The 23,028-nt window shown below is 34.4% G+C and overlaps 1 protein-coding gene across 2 annotated transcripts in view; it reads left to right on the plus strand.

Moving 5' to 3' along the window:
• The first annotated feature begins 4,325 nt into the window (after positions 1-4,325).
• Positions 4,326-23,028, plus strand: part of tspan9a (tetraspanin 9a) — a 217,080-nt gene continuing 198,377 nt past the window's right edge. The window contains exon 1 of one of the 2 annotated variants that reach the window (XM_046864445.1): positions 4,326-4,638. The gene's annotated coding sequence lies outside the window, so the exon portion shown is untranslated. The remainder of the gene's footprint in view (positions 4,639-23,028) is intronic. The other variant, XM_046864446.1, reaches the window with a different exon arrangement.

The following is a 23,028-nucleotide window of genomic DNA, read 5'->3' on the forward strand; positions in this document are numbered from 1 at the left end:
CTCAATGACACTCTGTTCTTCAGTGACAAGTGGGAGTAACATAAATTTTAATGGAGTCTCATATTATATATACCCTTGGTTTTCCATTTGTACCCTTGATTTCCTAAGGGTACACCACAGCATTTCATGTTGAAACTATGGAATCCAGTGGGTTTGCATGAACTCCCACTGATAAACCAATGGATCACTTATTCATTAGGGACAACATACTCTTAGTAATTAGCTTTGGATTACCCCCCTTCTCCGCACATGTGTTGGGTTTTTGCTTGGATTTACAATGTATGTCTAACGTATATACTTCCTATTTTACTGACATCATATAAATGAATGGTTTGCTCTCCCAAGGCTTGTTAAAATACTGCACGACTAGGTTTTAAGTGCAGTTCATAAATGCCTTGTTTAAGGAGTGGGCACCATTGCTCAAATCAAATCTCTTTACCAGGTGTTTAATATGGATCCCACTTTATAAACTTAAACGCCCACTATGTCTCACAGCTGAGTCGTCCATTGTATCAAACTGAGCTGAGATGTGCCTGCTCGAATACGCAATGTCATTTAGAAAGGAAAACTAACAGAGGATGATGTCAGATAGGCTCTACTTAATTAGACAACGAGAGAGCCAAAAATATCATGTAAACAAAGTAAACAATCCAAGTCTTTGTTGTATTTTAAACTCCAGGGACACTGATGAAAATAAGTTACGTGTTTTCATTTCTGGTAGCAGAATTTACACTGCTGAGGCTCATAGCAAATCTCTGCTAATAAACTCATTATCTAGTTAATTATACTCTTAGGAAAACTGTTTCCATAAGGGTTCATGTGTAGCTAATATTTCTCACTTTCAGATTTTCTTACAAAATAGTTCTGCATAAACATTTTGATTTATGTTTGTAAAAAAGAATTGTAAAGAAATCATACAGTGGTAATTAACCAATAGTGGTTCTGCAGCAAGAAAGCACCATGAACACCACTGCACGCAACATTTATTCCAAGATTATTATATTATTATTATTATTATTATTATTATTATTATTATTATTATTATTATTATTATATTATTTTTTTTCACCCTTTTATATCATTTATCAATTCTGGATGATGATGATTATTATTATTATTATTATTATTATTATTATTATTATTATTATTATTATTATTATTTTCCACATTTTTTATAAATTTAAATAGCAGAACTAAATATTGAATAAGATGTTCCTCATTATAAAATAACGTAAGACCGTACTAATGTAAATATCTGGATGCTTATTATTATTATTATTATTATTATTATTATTATTATTATTATTATTTTTTATTATTATTATATTTCCCTTTTTAGTTATCATTATTTTTTATTATTATTATTATTGTTATTTATTATTATTGTTGTTATTTATTATTATTATTATTATTATTATTATTATTATTAATTTTGTATTTTCCCTTTTTTTAGTTATTATTATTATTATTATTATTATTTATTATTATTACTATTATCCTTATAATTATTATATTATTACATGTTTTATTTTTATTTTTTTATATTATTATTTATTTAATGAAAATAACTTTGCTCTTTACTGAATGAGACCACCCTCTCCATAACAGGAAGCAAGGCATTACTATTTAATGTGTTACTAAATAATGTGTTACACACAATATCACACATTATCATATTTTTTTTCTCTTAAAGAACTAAAACATTTCGGTGTACAATAAGCATTGTGTTGTAAACAAACTCCAGGCACAACTCCATTTTAAGATTGATTTAAATCTCTCTTTCACAATACATCCTTCAGCTTTTATAAGTGAATTGTTAGCCATACCAAGTCTCAAAGTCTAGCCAAGTCTCACTTCTCTTTCAACCGAATTGCAGCATTCCCACCACCAAAAAAACAAATCAGACCTCACTATCTGAACCAGCAATAAGTTAATGCAGACTAAACGGCCATAAGGCTATCTCTATTATCCACACCAGAAATGCCTTCTTAGGACAACTAAAACAAACAAAATGTGATATGTTTTTCTTTTAAATTTGCTCATTATGTATTCCATATAAAGAAATCACCCTTCATCCAAACCTACTCTCTCTATACTTCCCAACATGTACACGCTAAGTTTGGGATTAGTGAATTCAATTTTTGGTAACATACATGGGTAAAGCCATTTTAACAGAAAGTCTTACACTTGCTTCCAGTAAAAAAAAAATGTGTATTCACTTTCCCTATATCTATTTGTTAAGTAATGCCAAGAGAAGCCACTGATGACATGCTGCTGAAACAGGATCAAGAAACTCACATGAATCTTGATTTATCTGTCTCATTACAGTCACATGGTTAAATCCAGATGGGTAACAATTTTTCACATCTGTATGTTTACGCCTGATTCTACAAATCTGTGGAATGTCATTGAGAGGATGAACACTAGTCTTCATAAAGATATTTGTTATAAGTATTACTGATGTTAATGGCTCGTAAATGCACTCACCACATCACAGACCCACCAACTTTTCATTTAGTTGGCCACATGTTTGTATATTATGTCTCCAAGTCGATATCACAGAGTAATCTGTACCTTTTAGTATATCAACTAGTCACTGCCATTGCATTCTATGCATGCAGTTCGATTTTGGTGTCTGTTCCCATTATTCATGACTGGCCAAACCAGAAAAAGAACACATATTTGTAAGATTGTGCTGTAAATCTGAGTCATTAAGCAAGAACACTAGAGAACAATACGACTCCTCTGGATCCATTGTTCACATAGTGCAGGAAGTGTAGCAATAGCTATGAATAGCCTTGGAAACAACATTAATATAATAAAATGAGAGCAAAGAGGAGCTCTGATGACAGAAATTTCCATAATAGCCTTCAATAAGTCTTAATTTATAAGTTGCAAGATTTTTTTTTAATTTAGGATCTCGTGTGCTGCACCAGAAAACGATTTATACTCTTATACTTCAACTATTAGGATAAATTATGTCCAAATCTTGTGGATGGAGATCGACGGAGTAAAACTACCCATGCACTTTAGGCGAAAAGACTGGTGTACTTTTTGTTCTCTCATTCATAGAGACACTAGCCAATCAGTGACATGTGTAAGCTTGTGTACTGTATGTGGAAGAGGATAGATGAGTGATAAGATGAGTGTATTACACTGGCCTGTGATGCAGCAAGAGCAGCAGTTTGAAAAAAGGGTCTTAGCTGGCTTTACGCTGCTCAGAGCGAGATCGTGTTAAATCTTTATGTGTTACCGCTATCTGCCGATGGATAAAAAAGATTCCTGTCAAGTTAAACATGCTCCTTTAGAAGAGCGACCAGTGATCCTGTCCCTTTCTTCTCTTCGGATCTTCCTGATTCATCTCGACGCTCTGAATGAAGTTATCTTTAATTAGACATCACTTTGTGCCGTTGAGGATGGTTCCACATGAAAACCCTAAAAATCCATTAAAATTAGTAAACAAATCAAGAGCTATGAGGATGGATTTGGACTGTAATTAATGTCAACAGTTTGCTACAGTGGAATAGGACTGCAAACATTAATCACGGAACAGCACACCTTAACAATTAGATAACTATAATGAAGGGACATTTGGTGCCAGCCAGATGTGGGTGGATTCTCTTTTGAGTCTGGTTCCTTTCAATGTTTCTTACCATCTCATGAAGTTTTTCCTCATCCACTGTTGCCAGTGGATTGATCATTTGGGATAGAATTTGGGAAAAATCTTTTATAATATATTTATCTCCATAAAGCTGATTTGGGACAATATCTATTGTGAAAACTGCTATACAAATAAATCTGAATTAAACTGAAGAAGAAAACTGGTTGTTGCATTGAAAATTGAAAGGAAAAAATGCAAGTGAAGTCTTTTCAGTTATAAATTGCACAAAATGTTAAAATTAAAAGTTTGACGACAGAATCCCAGACATTTGTTTTCAAATTTTCAAAGATTTTCTATATCAGTTTCTAATAAAGATCTAATTATATAGAAGTTAAAGAGAATTGAAATATCTCCTGGTTCAATCAAATACAATGAAACTTTGTGAGATTAAATACATATGTAAATTAAATCTCAAATATCTTCTCCCAAATTTGAAGAATTAAACATTACATGAAGTAACAGAGAAATGAGTTTGGGTTTAAAGTTTAGTGTTATATTTGCCTTTTCATGTTAATAGCCACAACAGCTGTTGAAGTTCAAACAGCTCGGTGTTAAAGAGTTAGTAACCCTAGATAGGGCGGAGTTGCTGTTATCCAGGCAGTTTTCCCTAAAGTGCACGTAGGGAGAATGGCGTTATTTGGGATACAGCCCAAACCTTCTCTTGCGCTTTTTCGTTTCCGCTTCCAAAACACAGTCTGTGGACTAGGAGAGGACTTCAGGACAGCGGTGGGCAAGAACCAGATGTTATTGTGGAAAGTATCTGCGCTTACTCTCACCACGGAGATCTCAGCTTTACCGGGGAATGCAAAGAGGGCAAACTGAAAGAGGATTCTCAGCGAAAGATAGTTTGGTCAAAACTTTATAAAAGTCGGAAAGACTTTTTTTTTTGTTGTTTTTTTTGTTTTTTATTCATTATTGTATTGGCGGTGTATTGGTCTGACAGCTCCTCTTCAACTTCTTCATTTCTTTGTAAGCAGGTAGGAGAACTTTATTACACAATTTACTGCTGATATTCAGGTTGTTATTCCTCCCCATGTTTCAGTTCTTCCAAAAACACAATAAGCGGAATAAACAAGAATCAGTGCAATTAACCAATACATAATAACATAATTTGGTTTCTTTTATGTATTTATATTTGCATTATACTCAAGAGATAAAATACTCCAAACTTTGTTCCCTGTATGTTTCTCATTAAGTTCCTTATTGGCAATTGAGTGCCTTTAATTAGATTCATTAAGAATGAAGAGCAGTTTGCTGTAGATTACTCACTTGTCTATATTTTTATATTAAATATGGTGAAAAAACCAGTAATTACCGAATATAGATAGATACTGTAATAGCAGTACTGTAGGTTTAACACTGTGGCTCTGATAAAATACAGTACAGTGGTCTTTCTCACAAATAGGTAAAATAAAATACAATTATTTTATAAATGAAATAATATTAATGAAAACAGTAAACAATAAACAAAAGATTTATACTTTTTTTATACAAGTATTTCATAATTCATATATATTTATTAATAATATACTATATATATATATATATATATATATATATATATATATATATATATATATATATATATATATTACTGTATATATATTACAGATTACTGTAGACTGTAGAAAGAACATTACTCATAATCTTACACTCCAGTGCTCATGTTAGTTCTCACTCTCCAGTGTTCTGTATTGTTTAAAGATTTATGATCACAATCTTGATATCAACCAATGAGGATAGGTTCCCCTTTTGAGTCTGTTTCCTCTCAAGGTTTCTTCCTCATAACATCTTAGGGAGTTTTTCCTCGCCACAGTCACCATGGCTGCTCATCAGGTATAAATATACACCATTTACCTTGATTCTTAAATTCTATAAAGCCGCTCTGAGACAATGTCCGTTGTGAAAAGCTCAATAGAAATAAACTTGACTTGACTTGACTAGACTACAATTTCTTTCTTTCTTTCTTTCTTTCTTTCTTTCTTTCTTTCTTTCTTTCTTTCTTTCTTTCTTTCTTTCTTTCTTTCTTTCTTTCCACTAAATATTGTTAGAATAACAGGACACATTTTGAAAACATTTTTTTTTTTTTTTAATAAATAATATTATCATTACTTTAATATACAAAAATTCCAGTACAGAAAAATTTGTTAAATAATTGTACTGGTTTCAGAATACCAGTTTTGCAAGCACTAGTATACATTTTTTGTTGACATTTTTCAAAATAAATTATTTTGTAAAGAATATTGCTACTTTCAAGTTTCAGTATAACAGTATGAAGTTTGACTCTTTTCAGAGTAATATTACTATTATAAGAACATCTTATTGTGTTGTCAACATTATTACATGAGAAATAATTGGACAATAATAATATAATAATGCAAATATTTGACATTAGATATATTCTAGCATTGTAAATATTTTGAATACGAGTACTTCCAAGGTGATTTTTGTTCATCTATTGCCTATTGTCTAATTATAGATGACTTAAAAACTTGTGTTGTAGGATATATATTAACTCACAGATACACAGACATATACATAGTATTGAGTAAACATTTAATTTCTATTGAATTTATCAGCAAGAAAAGAAAGATTTATGGTCAGGTTTAGGGCCAGGTTTCATCTACAAATATGTTCATACAGAACGCTTCAGTATTAAAGATCATCACTTTCAGATCCGTTGCATTGCTGACATCGATGATTTGTATACCGGGGTATCTAATGAGAGATTTTGTAGAAAACTGAAACAGTTAGTGCTATATCGGTCCTCCACTGGAATGTTTATGTCTGTGTAAATTTGAGAAGTGTAATATGAGTGACAGTTTCTTAAAATAAAATCAGTACAATGCATACCTCATAGGACATTTTTGTAGAGGGAAAAAAATCACATTTATATTCAGATGAGTCAGTTTTGGGGATTAGCTCTTAGTAAATTACATAGAATCATAGGATCCATTTTCTATTGGATGTGGCATTTTCCAATCCAGGCCAAGAATTTCATGGTGGTACCAGAAGCCTACTGATTTCTAATGTGTATCACCCAGATGAGAGTTCCCTTTTAAGTCTAGACCCCTCAAGTTTTTTTTTTTCTCAAGTCATCTCAAGCACAAACAAAGAGTCTCAGCTGGGACCTTTGCATTGACCTTTGCACTTAAGCCCCCTGACTATATCGCCATTGTTTTTATTTTCAGTTTAAATGTAAATGTTTGGCAAATGAATAAATGTTATTTAATACCATTAGTAAATTATCCTTAATCACTTTCACTTTTTTATCCATGTGTACGCACACTTTTCATTATATGCTACTGGATTTAATATTAGTCCCATAGCAGGCCACTATGGACTCAAGAGCTCGACACCCTACTTATTCTTCTTGACCCTACATTCCAGTTTGACTTCCTGCCAGGAGCATATAGTTTACAGGTTACTACCCTCTCTGGCTTTCCCTTGGGGGAATTCAGAGACCATTTCCTGTCTCTTCCCTTTGCTGCTCATGTGGCAAGTGTCTGCAGTGTTGTGCTGGATGAGCCATAGAGTTTATATCTGCTCCATCATGCCCCTGCGCAGCCTGTCATTAAAACCCACCACACCCGGCACTGAGCTCAATCAAATCAACCCCCTTGGCTGCTTGTTTTGCAGCTCTTGATTTTGGCTGCTTTAGTGGGAGACTGATGCCAGCATGAGTCATCAAGTTATACTGTAGCAAACATTTAATTTAACGCGGATCAGGACATTAGATTTTTCATATCCTTGAATAATACCCAGGAGTGAATTTTCAATCTTATTTTGTGTGCAATTCAAATCGAAACGTAACTACTGGATGTATTATTTCTGGGTCTCGATCATCAAGATGACTTCTTTCCTCCTCTGATGTTCAAGAATGTACATGTCCATTTTCCACAGCCCAAAGTAATTCACATTTCCACGCACTGATCCAGTTCTAGTGGATCACAATGCCAGGACTGTGTGTTAAATCAACAGTTTTGTTCTCCCTTTGACCTGTTTGGGGCAGGCCTGCAGTGCCAGGCTGTTCAGTGCAGCGAGCTCTGGCCACAGACAGAAACAACAGCCTCAGTGTCTCTGGGACAGATTGTGGCCTGCCAACATAACCGAACAAAAAGGCAAGAAAATGACATGACATAAGCAGCCACACTCGAATTACAAACTGTCATCATAGAGCGTAATCCATCGCGGAGGGTTAAGTGCGCTCATTATAAATGATGTCACTCTCGGAGACTTGGAGGGGTCAGCGAATGGCGATTCTGTGCTCGGGCTTTCTGTAACGATACTGTGTGTGCTATAGTGAGAACAGTGGGTCTCAGATAGTGTGCTGTGTAATTCATGTTAGAAAAAAAAGCCACTTATGATGTCCTGTCTGTAATGCAGACACCTTCTGTGAACGTTTTGACTTAATAGTATACAGTGTGTTTACAGGCTTTAATATGCATAATAGGGGTTAAAATGGCCATTTTTTATTATACATATTCTCTATTGACTTATATTCCATTGTATATTAACATCAGATTTTTTATAAGACACAATGCTTACATTATATGGACAAACGTATTGGGACACCTAACTTTCCCAGCCAAAAGTCGTTCTTTTCCAAACTGTTATCTCAAAGATGAAGTGATTTCAATTGTGTAGAATGTTTAAGTCAATTGTGTAGAATGTTTAAGTCAGTTGTTTAGAATGTCTTTAGCTGCATAGCATGAAATTTTCACTGCACTTTTAACTAAACTAGGAGAACCAAACCTGTTTCAGCATGACAATACCCTGGTGCACAAAGCAAACTCTATGAAGATATGCTTTGCATGGGTTGGAGTGGAAGATCCCCTGCTACAGAGCTCTGACCTCAACCCTGTTAAACCCTTTCTGATTTGTACATGTACCAAAATGTAATTTTCATTTATCTCCAGCCTAAACATATTTAGAAAACAGGGACTGAAAATTATTATATCATGCTGTGATCGGTTAGGTACAGTAGACCGATAGCAATTACTATATAGTAATAATCACAGTTATAAAAAAGAAAAACCTGAGGTTATTTAGATTAATTGCAAAAATCACAATCCTACATTTTCATTTGAAGTTTCAAACTCAACATGGCTAGAATAAATGTTATAGTGGGGTTATGTGGTTTTATTTGTGAACTGCTGCTTATGCTCTGACACAGGGCAGCGTAACATTCTATGTGGAAAGCATTATCTACCCTCTTCCACATACTGTATCCCACAAAAGTGAGTACACTCCACCCATTACAGCAACCATCTTAGTATATCTTCTCAACGGACAATACTATAGAAACTAAACTTGGATAAATTTTAGAGTAGTCAATGTGCAGCTTGTATAGCAGTACAGATTTACTGTCTTCTGAAAATAACTTAACATACAGCCATTATTGTCAAAATAGCTAATTGGTGTATATTAAATGGATTTCGGATAAAAAGGATTACCTCACTGTGTTTCTTTTATAAATGGGAAGTAAAGAACAAGTAACAAGTTTACAAAAAGTAATGAAAAAGACAACGAGAACATTAATTATAATAATCAGTACAAACTATATAATTGTGAAAGGTCTACATTTAGTTGATGAATGTTAATGGGTGGTTATGATTTAATATACAGTAGCACAGTAAGTAAAAAGTGATGTAACTTTCACCAATAAGTTGAATGTATTTATTAAAGATGATTCAGTGTGTAACTGCAAATAAGTTATAATTAAGCATAACTCCAGTGGAAAATAACCTGAAGAATAGGGTTTAATCAACAAACTTTATTTCTACATAGGAAAATAGCATGCTGTCCTTGAATTAGCACCTTCCTGTTATGTTAATTCTTGCAGAGTGAACTGCATGTGTGTTTGTGTGTATACGTGTGTATATGAGTGTATATGTGATGAAAGCGGAGGGTCTTAACATTAATCCCTAGTGGTTGATGACATCTGGTTTACTGATTCCTGCAGGCTGTTTGAAGTATTTTATTTGTCTGTTGTTTTTTTGCCAGACGTGCCCATGCACCGAAACGGCTCGCATGCTCTGCCATGAACATTTTCCAAGCGAGTGTTCGTCATTGTTTCGGAAAAGCTTGCAGTGCTGTAACGTCTTATAGAATACACAGTATTAACCTCTAGATAAGAGCTGCACAAGTTGCACAGTTTTATATGACCATCGTTGAGTGGCTTGCAGTGTATTAAAAACACATTGAACTTATGCTTTTACACGTTTAGGAGCAGCCTGCATTGTTTCCACGAAATGATTTCCAGTTGGAATATGTGAACGATGCGAATTCAACAAAACAGAGAAACATAATTGGATTGAACAGGATTCTCATGGCACACTGTAAAATATTTATGAGAGCTATTTTGCATTTTGCAATCTTCTGTCATAACGATTAACAAGTGATATATCATGCATTTACAGTAATATAAGTTTCTCTGCCTGATCCTAATGATCATCTGGACCTGTTGCAATGGCCAAAAAAAAAAAAAAGAAATTTTATATATATATATATCACTTTATGGCCGCCGAACAGGCATAACATTATGACCACCTGCATGTGTGTTTTGCAGACAACACAAACTAGCCTTTGCTCACTGTGTGCAACAATGAGCCTTGGACTAACAATGACTAGCCTTGACCCTGTTGCTGCAGTTTTGGAAATGCTCTGACCCAGTCGTTTAGTCATCACAATTTGGCCCTTGTCATAATTGCTTAAATCCTTACGCTTGGGCATTTTTTCTGATTCTAACACATTAACTTTGATGACAAAATGTTCCTTTGCTGACTAATAAATCCCACCACATAACAGGTGCCATGATGAAAAGATAATCAGTGTTATATCACTTCACCGGTCATAATGTTATAATGTCATAATGTTATGCCTGATTATTGTATCTTGTCTATATATATATATATATATATATATATATATATATATATATATATATATATATATATATATAATAAATTCTAATTTTATATATATTGTATAATATATTTTCAGTAAAGATGCATAGTTAGAAGAAATATTTAATCGTAATGCGGATGATGCAAGTTTACAGTTGAGTGTGTTTAAAATGACTGAAAAAAAAAAAAACTAGGCCAAGAATACTGTAGGAGAAGTAATTTTTCAAAATCTGATTTCTCAGCTATTTATTGCACTTGTGCACAGGCCACAGTTTAAAGATGAAGGTAAATATGTCCTTCTGCTGTCATAGCTCATACATATCAAAGGTCCATTTTATGTGTATGCTAAAATGCATTTCTGCTCACCACATTTGTAAATAGTGATTAAATGAGTTTCTGTACTCTTCCTTGCTGTTAAAACTCTTTTCTCTTTTCAAGAAGGTGCTTCCACACACAGAACTGTTGCTTTTTTCATAACCTCCTGCAAGTCAAGAGTCACTTGTGTGTAAAATTATCAAGAGACTGGCACTAAGTAAGTACTCTTGCACCTTTAAGATGTTTTCGAAACATTTCCTTTTCCAAAAATATCTATCAATTTGCAAAACTGCTTTTCGATTTGAAACCTCGCACTAGAGAATTCCAGCCAGTCTGTCTCAATAGCGTGTTATAAACGGTTTCTCAAACGTGTCAAAAATAGGTTAATAGCCAGTTTACTGTGCTGTGGAGAAGGCGAAATTCAGAAATGCATTCTTAAGCTTGTATGTCCAGGTCTTATTGGAAATCTCTGCTGGTACAAACTGTACAGCAGAGATTTCCAATAAGACCTGGACATACAAGCAGCTGGTGCGACAATTTCTATGATTTTCTGAGGATTAAGCAGTACAACATATTCATATTTCGACACGTCAGCACAATAATAAAACAGTGTGATAATAAATGAATAATACATAGCGTAATAATTAAAGAAAGCCCAGACATAAAAAAAAGAAATAGAAGACTAAAGGGAAACAATGGCCAGTGGTAAAGATCACAGAACTTCATAACCAAGGCTATCGAAAGTACTGCAGAGTTATACTTAAAGTTTTTAAAAAAGTATAGAAAAAGTGTTAAATTCTTATTCAGTTAAAAGTGGATGTACACTACAGTATATAAACAAAAAATATTGGGACAACCTGCTTTTTCAGACATAAAGTATGTGGTTCTTCTTGAAACTGTTGCCACAAAATTAAAGGCACACAATTGTATATGATGTCTTTGGATGTGGCAGCATTACATTTTCCTTTTATTGGAGCTAGAAAATCTAAACTTGTTCCAGCATGAGCCCCTGTGTACAAAGGGAGCTCCATGGGTTGGAGTGGAAGATCTTGAGTGGCTTGCTATAGAACTCTGACCTCAACCCTATTGAACACCTTTGAAATGAATTGAAACCCTGACTGCACCTCATATCATTTGTTATCTTTAAACTCTCATATCACTCTTCTTTACACAAATGCTATTCTTGACCACATTCCTAAAAAATTTTTTTTAGTCAATTCAATTAATTTTTATTTGTGTAGCACTTTCAACAATGGAAATTGTATTAATGCAGCTTTTGCACAGATAATGCAGTAATAAAGAATGAATAAGATGTTCCTTATAATTGTAAGTTTGTCTCTAATGTCGCTGATGAAACCCTCAGAGGAACCAGACTTCAGAGGAAACCTCCTCTTCTGGGTGGCATGGAATGTCTATTCATCAGAGTTAAATGTTGTTGAGGTGTGCAGTGATGATCAAATGGAAACTGTAGTTCTGAGTCATTGTAGCAGACTGTTGACATTAAGTAGAGTCCAAATCCATCCTCAAAGCTCCTGTGCTACTCTCTAATTTCATGGATCCTAAAGAGAGGAGAGGGGCAGGAACACTGGTATCTCAGGAGCTTTTTTACTTGACCGAGAGGGAAAGAGAAAGAAAAAGAAGAGAGGTGACAGGGAGAGAAAGATATGAATTATTAAGTATCCTTATTGTTGTATAAAAGTTAAAGACACTGTGCAGTTGGGGACTCCAGCAAGACTCGCTATAGCAGCATAACTAAAAGGGAGAAGGTAACAGACATTTTTACCCTATTTGCAGTATGTGCATAAATAAATCCTAAATCTTATTCAGCTCTGTGGCATTTTGTTGTTTCTTTTTGGGTCTGAGGAATTCTTGTTGAGTAACTGGCTACTCATTTTGAAACCTTATCTGTACAGCCAGGAAGCGCTCTGTCATGAACGGTAGTGTGCGTTGCTCACGTTGTTTGTTATCAGCGTTCTGCAATCAAGGCCAGGAAATGGCTAAGCAATCAAAACAAACAGGAGCATATATATCTTTCTGCTAATCACTTAACTAGAATAGGGACGAACCCAGGATAAGAAAATGAGGTTGTGCAGGCTATGTAATGCTATATTAAAACTAGGGCTGAAACGATTTCTCGAGTAATTCGTTTACAAAAATACTTTGAGGCTAATTATTTGCTTTGTTTAGTCTATTTAACTACACACAAAGCATTGTGTTTTCCACGGACCATTATTATTGATGCACCACATGCTAAACTCTTGAGCGCTCTGGACATGTAAACACAGAAAACGAAATGCAGAATGAAAAAAATGAAGGAACGGTGAGAAAACAGCGAGGAGCGAAGAGATAATTCAAGCCAAAGAAAACGGCAGAAAGTTTCCAAAGTTTGGGATCATTTCAAACTAAAACATAAAGAACACACCATATAGTGTGGTTACCATTTTTAAAGTAATTTGAAATAGATTTTTATATTTTTGATTATATACAGTGCATTTCCACGTTTTTAAAGCAGGCGATAAATACACGGATTTAGTGCGTGGAAAATTTGAAGCTGCTTTTCCGGAGACAAGAAAACCACATCACGATACTGTGCGGGATTTAATAAACAAATACATGTGTAAAAATAATTATGAGTTTCATTATGCAAATATTTATCTAGAACCTCCTCTTACCTCTTTGTATTTTGATATAATACGGAAATTAAATGCACTAAATGCACATCGTTTTCACAGATATTCTTGTATTGCAAATTTAGCAATAAAAATTTACATTTTTTTAAAAAGGAAACAAATTACATGTTCAATTTTATTTTCTCTGTCTTATTTAGTATTGCTCTTTAATAATCAAAAACTACTTTTTATCAGATTATTTGATTAATCTATGGAATAATTGTTAGAATTTTTGAATATTAAATAATCGATAGCAGCAGCCAAAAATTTTTACTTGTTTTGTAATATAAAGTTCAAGACTTTAAACCACACATAAGCTCGATGCAGAACAAAGAAGAAAGACATAGGAAGATATTCCATGAGCCACCTCGTCTATTTGACACCCATAAAGGTACGATTGTGTAATTCAGACCACATGCTTGTACTGATTAGAGAGAAGTGAGACATTTATAGACCATAAGAGGTTTCCATCATATTGAAGAATGCAAGGGTACACCATGAAGGGTGCTGGTTTATGGAGTGGGAATGAGATCATTATAGAGAGGGAGTTTGAACAATGAAAACTGAGATACTCACTCATAGGGTTAAAGGTCCCATGGCCATGTCCTCCTCTGTTTCTTCTCGAAGGGTGCAGGTGAAATCCGTATGACAGATTATATAGGAGATGTGTGCTAGGGCTTAAATTAGGGTGTCACAGGCAGCAGAATAATTTATGCAACTCAAGCCAGACCTTGCAGACCTTAACCTTGGAAAAGTGGTGTAGCTGCTTTAATATCAGGGAAAACCATTTTCACTGGTACAAGTAAACTTTTTAATGCATAATTTTGTGCAATTACTGTAACTGTCACGTTTATTATAATCTATACCATAGCACTGTTGAACTTTTACTTCTGGTATAATCAGAACCTCATAATGCTGTTTTTTATCACAGTAAGAAAAATGCAAAGAATATAAAACACTGTGTTGACACTCAATAAATATTGTCAAAGATTTTCTTAAATGATTGATGTAAATGTATGCTTTACTGATTTTACTACCAGTAATCATCATTTAGTTCAGCTCAAACCTGTACATTCTGTATCATTTATGTATAATATTGTTTACTGTATATAATTGAACATTTACATCATCCTAGATCATTATCTATATATCTATATACCATTTTGTATATATACTGTATATAACTTTGTTCAGTTGTACATACAATGTACATATCTCATATTGTAAATCTATTTGCATTGGGTGATCTGATTGACAAGGAAGAGAGCATGCCATTTCCCCCTTTTCTATGCTCTTGGACACTCTGCCTTGGCATCTTTGGAATTTGTAATTCTAGCTTGTGATCTCCTGAAAGTAGGGTGAGCACTTTTCTGCTAAACAAACACTTTAATTTTGACAAACACTTCCAGTGCTATTATATCTTAAGGTGTGCTAAACACACTCAAAAAAGTGCTGAACTACACCAGTGTGACTGGGGGTGTGCCGTAAGTACACAACTTTAACTTGGGAATATATACCTTTTTCCACTCGATTCAAACCTCAAAAAATAGGTAATATATCTTTTAAATTCTCACCCATGCAATATATTTTTGCCTTGAATTCTAGAAAATGAAATTGCAGTCCTTCATTAATGGTATGTAAATATCTAAATAAAAGTGTGGTACAGGATGTAGTGTTGTTGGTTCACCATTAGATGACTCAGTCCAGTCTTGAGCTTGGGTCTTAAGTTTTCCTTGTTTCTATCCCACTTTCTAAAATACATGACAGTATATGGACTTCACTTACAGTACAGACTAAAAGTTTGGACACACCTTCTTATTCAAAGAGTTTTCTTTATTTTCATGACTATGAAAATTGTAGAGTCACACTGAAGGCATCAAAACTATGAATTAACATGTGGAATTATATACATAACAAAAAAGTGTGAAACAACTGAAAATATGTCATATTGTAGGTTCTTCAAAGTAGCCACCTTTTGCTTAGATTACTGCTTTGCATTCTCTTGATGCCTACTTTGAAGAACCTACAATATGACATATTTTCAGTTCACTTTTTTGTTATGTATATAATTCCACATGTGTTAATTCATAGTTTTGATGCCTTCAGTGTGACTCTACAATTTTCATAGTCATGAAAATAAAGAAAACTCTTTGAATGAGAAGGTGTGTCCAAACTTTTGGTCTGTACTGTAAGTCTGAATGAGTATAACCATGCATTGTAGCCTGCAATGGATTCAGGCTCCAGATCCACTGTTTTGCTGATGGTTAAAATTTGAGTTATTAGAAAGTTATTGAAAATGAATAAATGAATGAATGAATGAATAAATGAATGAATTCTACAGTTATCGTTAAATAATGTAGAACCTTTTCGTTGTAAAGTACATAGTAAGAGATTTCAGCAAATTGCAGTGTTATACAGCACCCTAGAGAGCCATCTTCACTACCTGAATACTCTTTAACTAATGGCACATTAAGAGGACTCATTGGCAAGCCAAAGTCATCACTCAGCTCCTTCTGTGCCTGGGCTCTATTGAATAGCAATTTGCGTGTGTGTGAACAAAGAATTGGCTTTTTCATTACAATGGCCACATCACTGCAGTAATTAAACAACTAAATAAACATTACCTTTTGTGTACTTTCCTAGGCTTTGAATGTAAGTCTGGGCAATTCTTTTAACGTTAATGCCTAATGATAGGCTGGCAAGGAGAAGCTTGGAAAATACGCTTCAGCATGCTCGGGAGCACATGCTCGAGCCTGTGAGGAAATTTTTTGAAAACCAAAAGTGAATGACTCAATATAATTCAATGCCCTTCAGCGCAACATTTCACTTACCATGAGAGCAAAAGCATTTCTCCCAATAGCAAGCCCTGACATCCCTTCCGACTGTTGTGAAATACAATAAGCTCTGGAGAGCTGATCCTGTCTGTCTTGCTGATATAAACTGTATTCGACAGAGTTTTAATAATCCATTAGAGTATGTGTAGGCAGCAGAGTGCCTTTTTATCGCCGGGTAGTCTTGGGTCATTTGCTCTATAATTTTGCTGGTTGTATTGTGTTATGTTACTGTAGGCTTCGCTGAATGTTAAAAACTTTTCGCAGAATGCATTTGTGATCGATATATGGAGCAGCTGGTTGCCCGGAAACCGAATCGAATAGGTTGGAGCGTAATATTGCACAAAATATAATAACACATGGTGAGCTAGTTTCTTAGTTTAGTAGTTTATTGATACAGACTAAGTGAAACAAGCAGTTAGCTGATCAAGAAAGTTTGGAAGACCTGCGCTCAATTTGTCGTGTTATGGCAAAGGCATTAAATACATGTGATTTTTTTTTCGTCTTTATATTTTTAATACATTTGCAAAGATTTCAAACACACTTCTTTCACTTTGTTATTATGGAGTATTTTGAGTTGAATTTTGAGAAAAATAATGAATTGAATCCATTTTGGAATAAGGATATAACAATAAAATTTAGAAATAATTAAGAGCTGTGAATACTTTCTTTTAACGCTAAGGCCTAATGATAGGCTGGCAAGGAGAATGCACTGTATACCTAGCCTTTTCAAACAACACCTGAGCACACAATTATCTCAGCCAATTCAATCCAAATGTATCTTTATTTTTTTTACTGTTCATTTGCAGGGTTACGTCAATTATTATATCATGTCTGGAGAAGTACCCTAACTCATACTGTACGTTCAGAAAGACTCAGAAAGGAGAGGTGGGGGTTGGTTGACATCACCTCAGCCTTCAGGGTTTCACGTGTGAGAACTCATAAGACCTGGAGTGACGTCACGTCACTAAGGAGAGCTGAATCCAGATTAAAGTTATGGATGACAAAAAAAACCCAATTCAGAAAAAGGAGGAAATAAGTAGGCAGTGTCACGAATCACCAGGCAACGGAAACCGGGAGAAATTTTTTTTTGACCTTTAAGAGTCAAACAAATGAAACTCAGAAACGAGGGTGCAGGAAATAACAAACTTAACTGGAGCACAGGATCACAGGAAAGCACAGGAGCAGTAAGGAGCCTGAGTGTACGATAGATCGGACCACAAGTGAATGGTGAGAATGTTCTTTTGAAGGGCCTGATTAAGGGGGAAAACTGGTGCGGGTAATTAATAGAAGGGAGAGGCTGAGCGTGAGGAGTGAGAGCTTCGGAGGGGTGTGGCTGGTTGTTCTCTGACATCGGGGAACGTGCAAAAGATAAAGGCATGTATGTAGCTCATCTCGTTATGAGCATAATATAAACATTTAATGAAATAGGCTAATAACAATATCATTTGGGTTATGCAGTGTTTCTTGCTATTCTTTTATGCACAGAGCAACAATATATTTTTTAGCTTGCATAACAATATACTTTATAGTATGTAGTTTATCATAATGTGTGTAGTAACAAAAAAAAAATGACAGCTTAACTAGTGTAGATGGATAGTAGATAAACTCGCACTTATTGATTTGTTTACCTTTATTTAAAGGGATGTCATATTTTCTGTAATTATACTGAATAGGTCCTGAACTAAGTTTAGAAAGGGGACTCTCCAGTACAGTATTAAAGGCTCATTTAAAAGATATATAAGGATATAGATGTTGTATGTATATTATGGCTACAATTAGTCAAGGAGTTCTTGGTTCTGAAAGTTGATAAATTGAGCTTTCAAAATATATCCAAAATTTGTCGACTGCTCTGAGATAACATACTCATCCAGTGGTTGTAGCTGAAGCTGAAAGGAGCTTTTCAAAGCTAAAAAAACGAATCAATGGGGGAGACGTTGGGTCATGGCTTGGTTCACCCAGGGCGTCATTTAAGATAGAACCACTAATGCCGCTTAGTGGTATCTACTTAACACAAACATATAGTTCAGTGTCAGTTCAACAGCAAGTGGAACATTTTGAGAGGAAAAAATGATGCTCAACTTGGATAATTAAGTACAAGTAAGCAAATACTTTTGTACATTTACTTGAGTAAAAGTACAAAAGTATAAAAGTACAAAAGTATTTGCTTTCATGTAATGCTACACAAATTTCATGGTTTGGTACGTACCTCGGTTTTTAAGTCACAGTTAAAATTGCTTATCATAAAATTGCTTATCCTTTTTTTTTTATTAATGCAGTTCATTATTATTAACATTTGTGAACATAAACATTCAAAATTTTAATCACAGTTTTTAAATAAAATGCCTGTTTGGTGAAATAATATATAACCTTTTTTTTTTAAATAATATTTTATATAAAAAATATATAAAATAGAATAAATTAAATTAATGCAGTACATTTTTTTATTATATTAATTAAATTTACAACTCAATTAAATTGGCACAAATTATATTGATTAAGTTAAATTGAATATATGGAAACATTTAATTAAATAGTTTACAATTGTTAGACCGCAATTGGGTAATACAGATGTGTATGTAAGTGTGTGTCTGGGTGTGTGTGTTTTATATTTAATATTAAATTTTCTAAAGATAAGTACTACTTAACTGTTCTACTTATTTCAGCATATTTTACAAATGTCTTAATTCCTTCCATCCTTTCTGTCATTCGCTCATGCGATTTGAAGAATTGTCAGGATTTTTTCCTTTCTTGAAATTTATGAAGCAAACGCTAAAGAATCCAAATTGAAGAATCCATACCCAAGAATTCCATTAGTCATCTGTCAGTCATCACAGTTTATGTTACACACACTACTGCCGCTGTAGATCTGTAGATACAAAGTTCTAAAGTAAACTCTTTATCATACCTGACACATAATACTGTTATTTGCACTACCATGCCCTCTCACACTTTATATACATTACTGATCTGCCATATAATCTGTAATCCTATTTAATACTCAGACTGTCTATATTGTCTTAAATTGTCTGTATTGTTTTGTATAGTCTGTTTTTGTCTTGTCTTTTCTGTTTCGTCTTGTATAGTCCAAGCTGAATGTATAGTGTTATTTATGTCTGTACATTGAAAGTCACTAACAGCTGAAACTAAATTCCTTGTGTGTGTCAATACACTTGGCCAATAAACCTGATTCTGATTCTGATCAGTAGACTGTGCACTAAAAATCATATTTCCAGTACGACGTGAGTAGCTTTAGTTACTTTTTTATACCCCTGGTATTGTTGTGTATGCTTTTAAGTTTAATAATAGCAACAGTGCAAGGCAGAGACCAAACAAACTTTGGGAACTACCGGTATGTTTCACACATAAAAAGGATTGATTTCGGTACATGTGTGCGCCAAACCAAAAGTCCTGTACCAAAAAAGATTGGTACGAATATGTGTACTGATACACCCCTAGTCTATCACCATTATTCTTTACAAAATATATTCCACAATTTTTCTCTAACAAAGTTTCTAATGAAGCATTAGAGCACTCAACAAAAATCTTTGTCAGCTGTCTTCACAGTACATGTGAAAAACGCTTTTTCTCTATACTTTTTTAAGCAAGTCGACGGTTAATCAGTAGTGTGTAGTTACTGTTATGCTATGTACTGTGTGTTGCACTATTAATAGTTGCATAATTTTTAAAAGCAACATAGCAGACGAAAGCTTTTATTTTGTAAAAGCAGTTATTTTGGGTGTTATAATTGCAACTACATGGTAAACCCCAGCAATCTGCTTGTCTGGCCACCCAAGCTACTAATTTGTCCACCTCCCCTGTAAATATGACTTTATAAATGGCACACTCTATTAGGTAAATTGACACCTAGTGTTTGAAGCAGAGTTTCCTCAAATGACCCATGTCAGCTCGTGAATTATTTGCTGATGTAGATTAATGTTTCAGCTTGAAGTGTGTACAGGTGTGAAATGTCATTGCCAGACTTAGCACACTTTCTAACACGCTTCATTTCGCATCCTCTGGAACACTTAAACCTCTAATTCTCCTTTCCTTTATGTGAGTGTTTTCTTTCAACCCGGGCCTCTGTGCACGTCTTAGAATAACAGTGTGAGGTGGTCGATTGTCAGCGGCGTTGAAGAAACTATCCGTGAGCTAGCGTTTCAGTTGGAGGGTTTTCAGCTGGAGTGGTTTTTTTTTTCTTTATTCCTGGGTTTGATTAGCTCCTTTGTGATTAATCGACTTTTGAGTGTCACTCATAGCGATTGATCATACATCAGGGAGGATGATATTTTACCTAGTTATCACCTGCTATGCAATATAAAACCACAGTTCTGCATCAGTATGTGTAGAACGTAACCTAAATGAACAAAACCTGCTAAATGCCATAGAACAAATGAAACAAACTGAACTTGAGAATAATAAACAACAAGTTTCTTTTTATTTGTATGTCTGTTTGCTTTTATCAAAAAGTTTATGTCTGCAAAAGGAAACATGTATTAATGAATGGGGGGAGTTAAGGCACACCGAATACATAAACAGGAAAATCAGTGGAGACCTTGAAGCCCCTGTCATTGTGGTAGGTATTGGTGACACTTGGGAGTTTTCATTCAGTTCGGCTAAAGGGTTTTGTGTTTCACATTGCCTTCCTGAAACGAGTTTCAGCAGTATACCCTGCTGAGCAAATTAAACCTGAGTCAACAATACAGATCTCCAGCACCACACACAAAACACTCTTTCTAGTACAGGTATTGCATCCGTACACTTTCAGCCATTTCTATCTAAACCTTCTGAAGCATTAATCCTCTGACAAGTCTGTATTTATATAAAAAAGGACGCTTTACAGCTTTGGGTTCAAGCATGAGGCCAAAAATAATGTTTTCAAAAGCAAACCCACATTTTAGGCCAGTATTCAAGATTTAGCCATTACATTAGAGTGAAATGATAATGTACATATGATTTTTAAAACACATTTTGCTGTATTTGCAGAAAAGGAATATTGGTTGTTTTTGGGCCTTTGCTTTCTGGTGCTTCATTGTTGAGTTATATAAGACTTCACTGCATTGATTTATATTTATGATCGCTTCATAAAATCCTTGGAACTGACAAGTTCTTTTCAATGGTTTATATATTCTTTATAAATAAGTTTCTGGACAGCTGACCATACATTTCATATGTGCTTTTTGAACATGCTAATTTCTTAAACAGTGCCCATTTGTTCTTATAATAACTTCCACTGTTATGGGAAGATGTTATGGTAGATTTTGGAGTGTGATAGTAGAGATATGTGCTCATTTAGCTAAAATGGGGTTAGTTAAGTCAAGTACTGATGTAGAGTGAGAGAGAGGGTTAAGGTCAGAGCTCTATAACATGCCACTCAAGACATTCAACTGCAATGCACTTTATGGAGGGAAATGTTTAATGCCAGCACATTCAAAGACACCATGTACAATTGTGTACCAGTTTGGAGATACACTTTTTTCCGTACAGTGTCTGTATTATGTACATGTTACTGAATGTATGCAAGGCATTTACAATGAAATATTTATACCAATTGATACATGTAGCAGTCTCTCAGTAACAGTTAAATCCAATGATTCTACATTTACATTAATAGCTAGATTGTAAATAAACCTTTAGGCTGCTATTTAAACTTTTACTTGATTCACTCCTTTTAGCCGTCACATGGCAGGTAAAACAATCTTTTATTAGACTCCTTTAGTTTTTGTTATTGTTGTTGTCGTTGAGTCAAAACAGCCAGAGACTGATACTGACATTTATTTACAATGTTTACACTCCTCAGGGAAATTGTAGAGCTAATGTTCAATAACCCTTTTTTTCTAATCATGCGGATGAAAGGGAAAACATGACAAACATGACACAATTATGTACATTTACTTCCTCTAAAATCTTCAAAACCAGGGATAGTCTGACAGGAAAATGATTCAAAAAGCATTAATTTAACAATTGAGTGATTCAGTTGAAGGGGAGAAAGTCAGAGATGTGACTTTAATCTCATTAAAAGTGTTGTGACATGATATGAAATGAAAATGAGCTGGAATTGTTTTTCATAGAGGAATGGTCTCGATTTCTCCTAATTGCTTAAGAACCAGCAACTCCAAAACATTGTTCTATTAGAGGTTATACAGAGATTATTTATCAAGATGTACTTGAATAAATAAGATATAATGTACTTGAATAAATCTACTTATTTATTATCTGTAGAATGATTTATTATAAGCTGTTCTACTTTTACTTTTGTAATTGTAACATGTACTGCAAATACTAGCTGATGTAGAAAATTCCAAGGTGCAGGAGGTTTTCTCCCAACCCTGCTGCGGACATGAGACATAAACACTGCCTTCCTTCCTGAACGCAGTTTCTGTCAGTGACTGGTTTCCGTGTGCAGCGTCGCTTTCCTTTTCGGCCAAGATGTACGATCTACGTCTGGAGTGCTTCATAATTGATGTCTTTAAATTGCTTGACAGGAAATGCTGATTTAGGTGTATAATATATGGTAACATTCACCCTGTCAATGCGGGATGTCATTGCCGCCAGCGTGAAATGTGCACCCTGGTGTTATATAGTTGTAAATGGATCACCGCTTTCAGAGCTGCAGTGCTGTGACATATATTGCTAATCTGTTA

Source organism: Silurus meridionalis, chromosome 13, assembly GCF_014805685.1.
Source record: "Silurus meridionalis isolate SWU-2019-XX chromosome 13, ASM1480568v1, whole genome shotgun sequence".
Lineage (NCBI taxonomy): Eukaryota > Metazoa > Chordata > Actinopteri > Siluriformes > Siluridae > Silurus > Silurus meridionalis.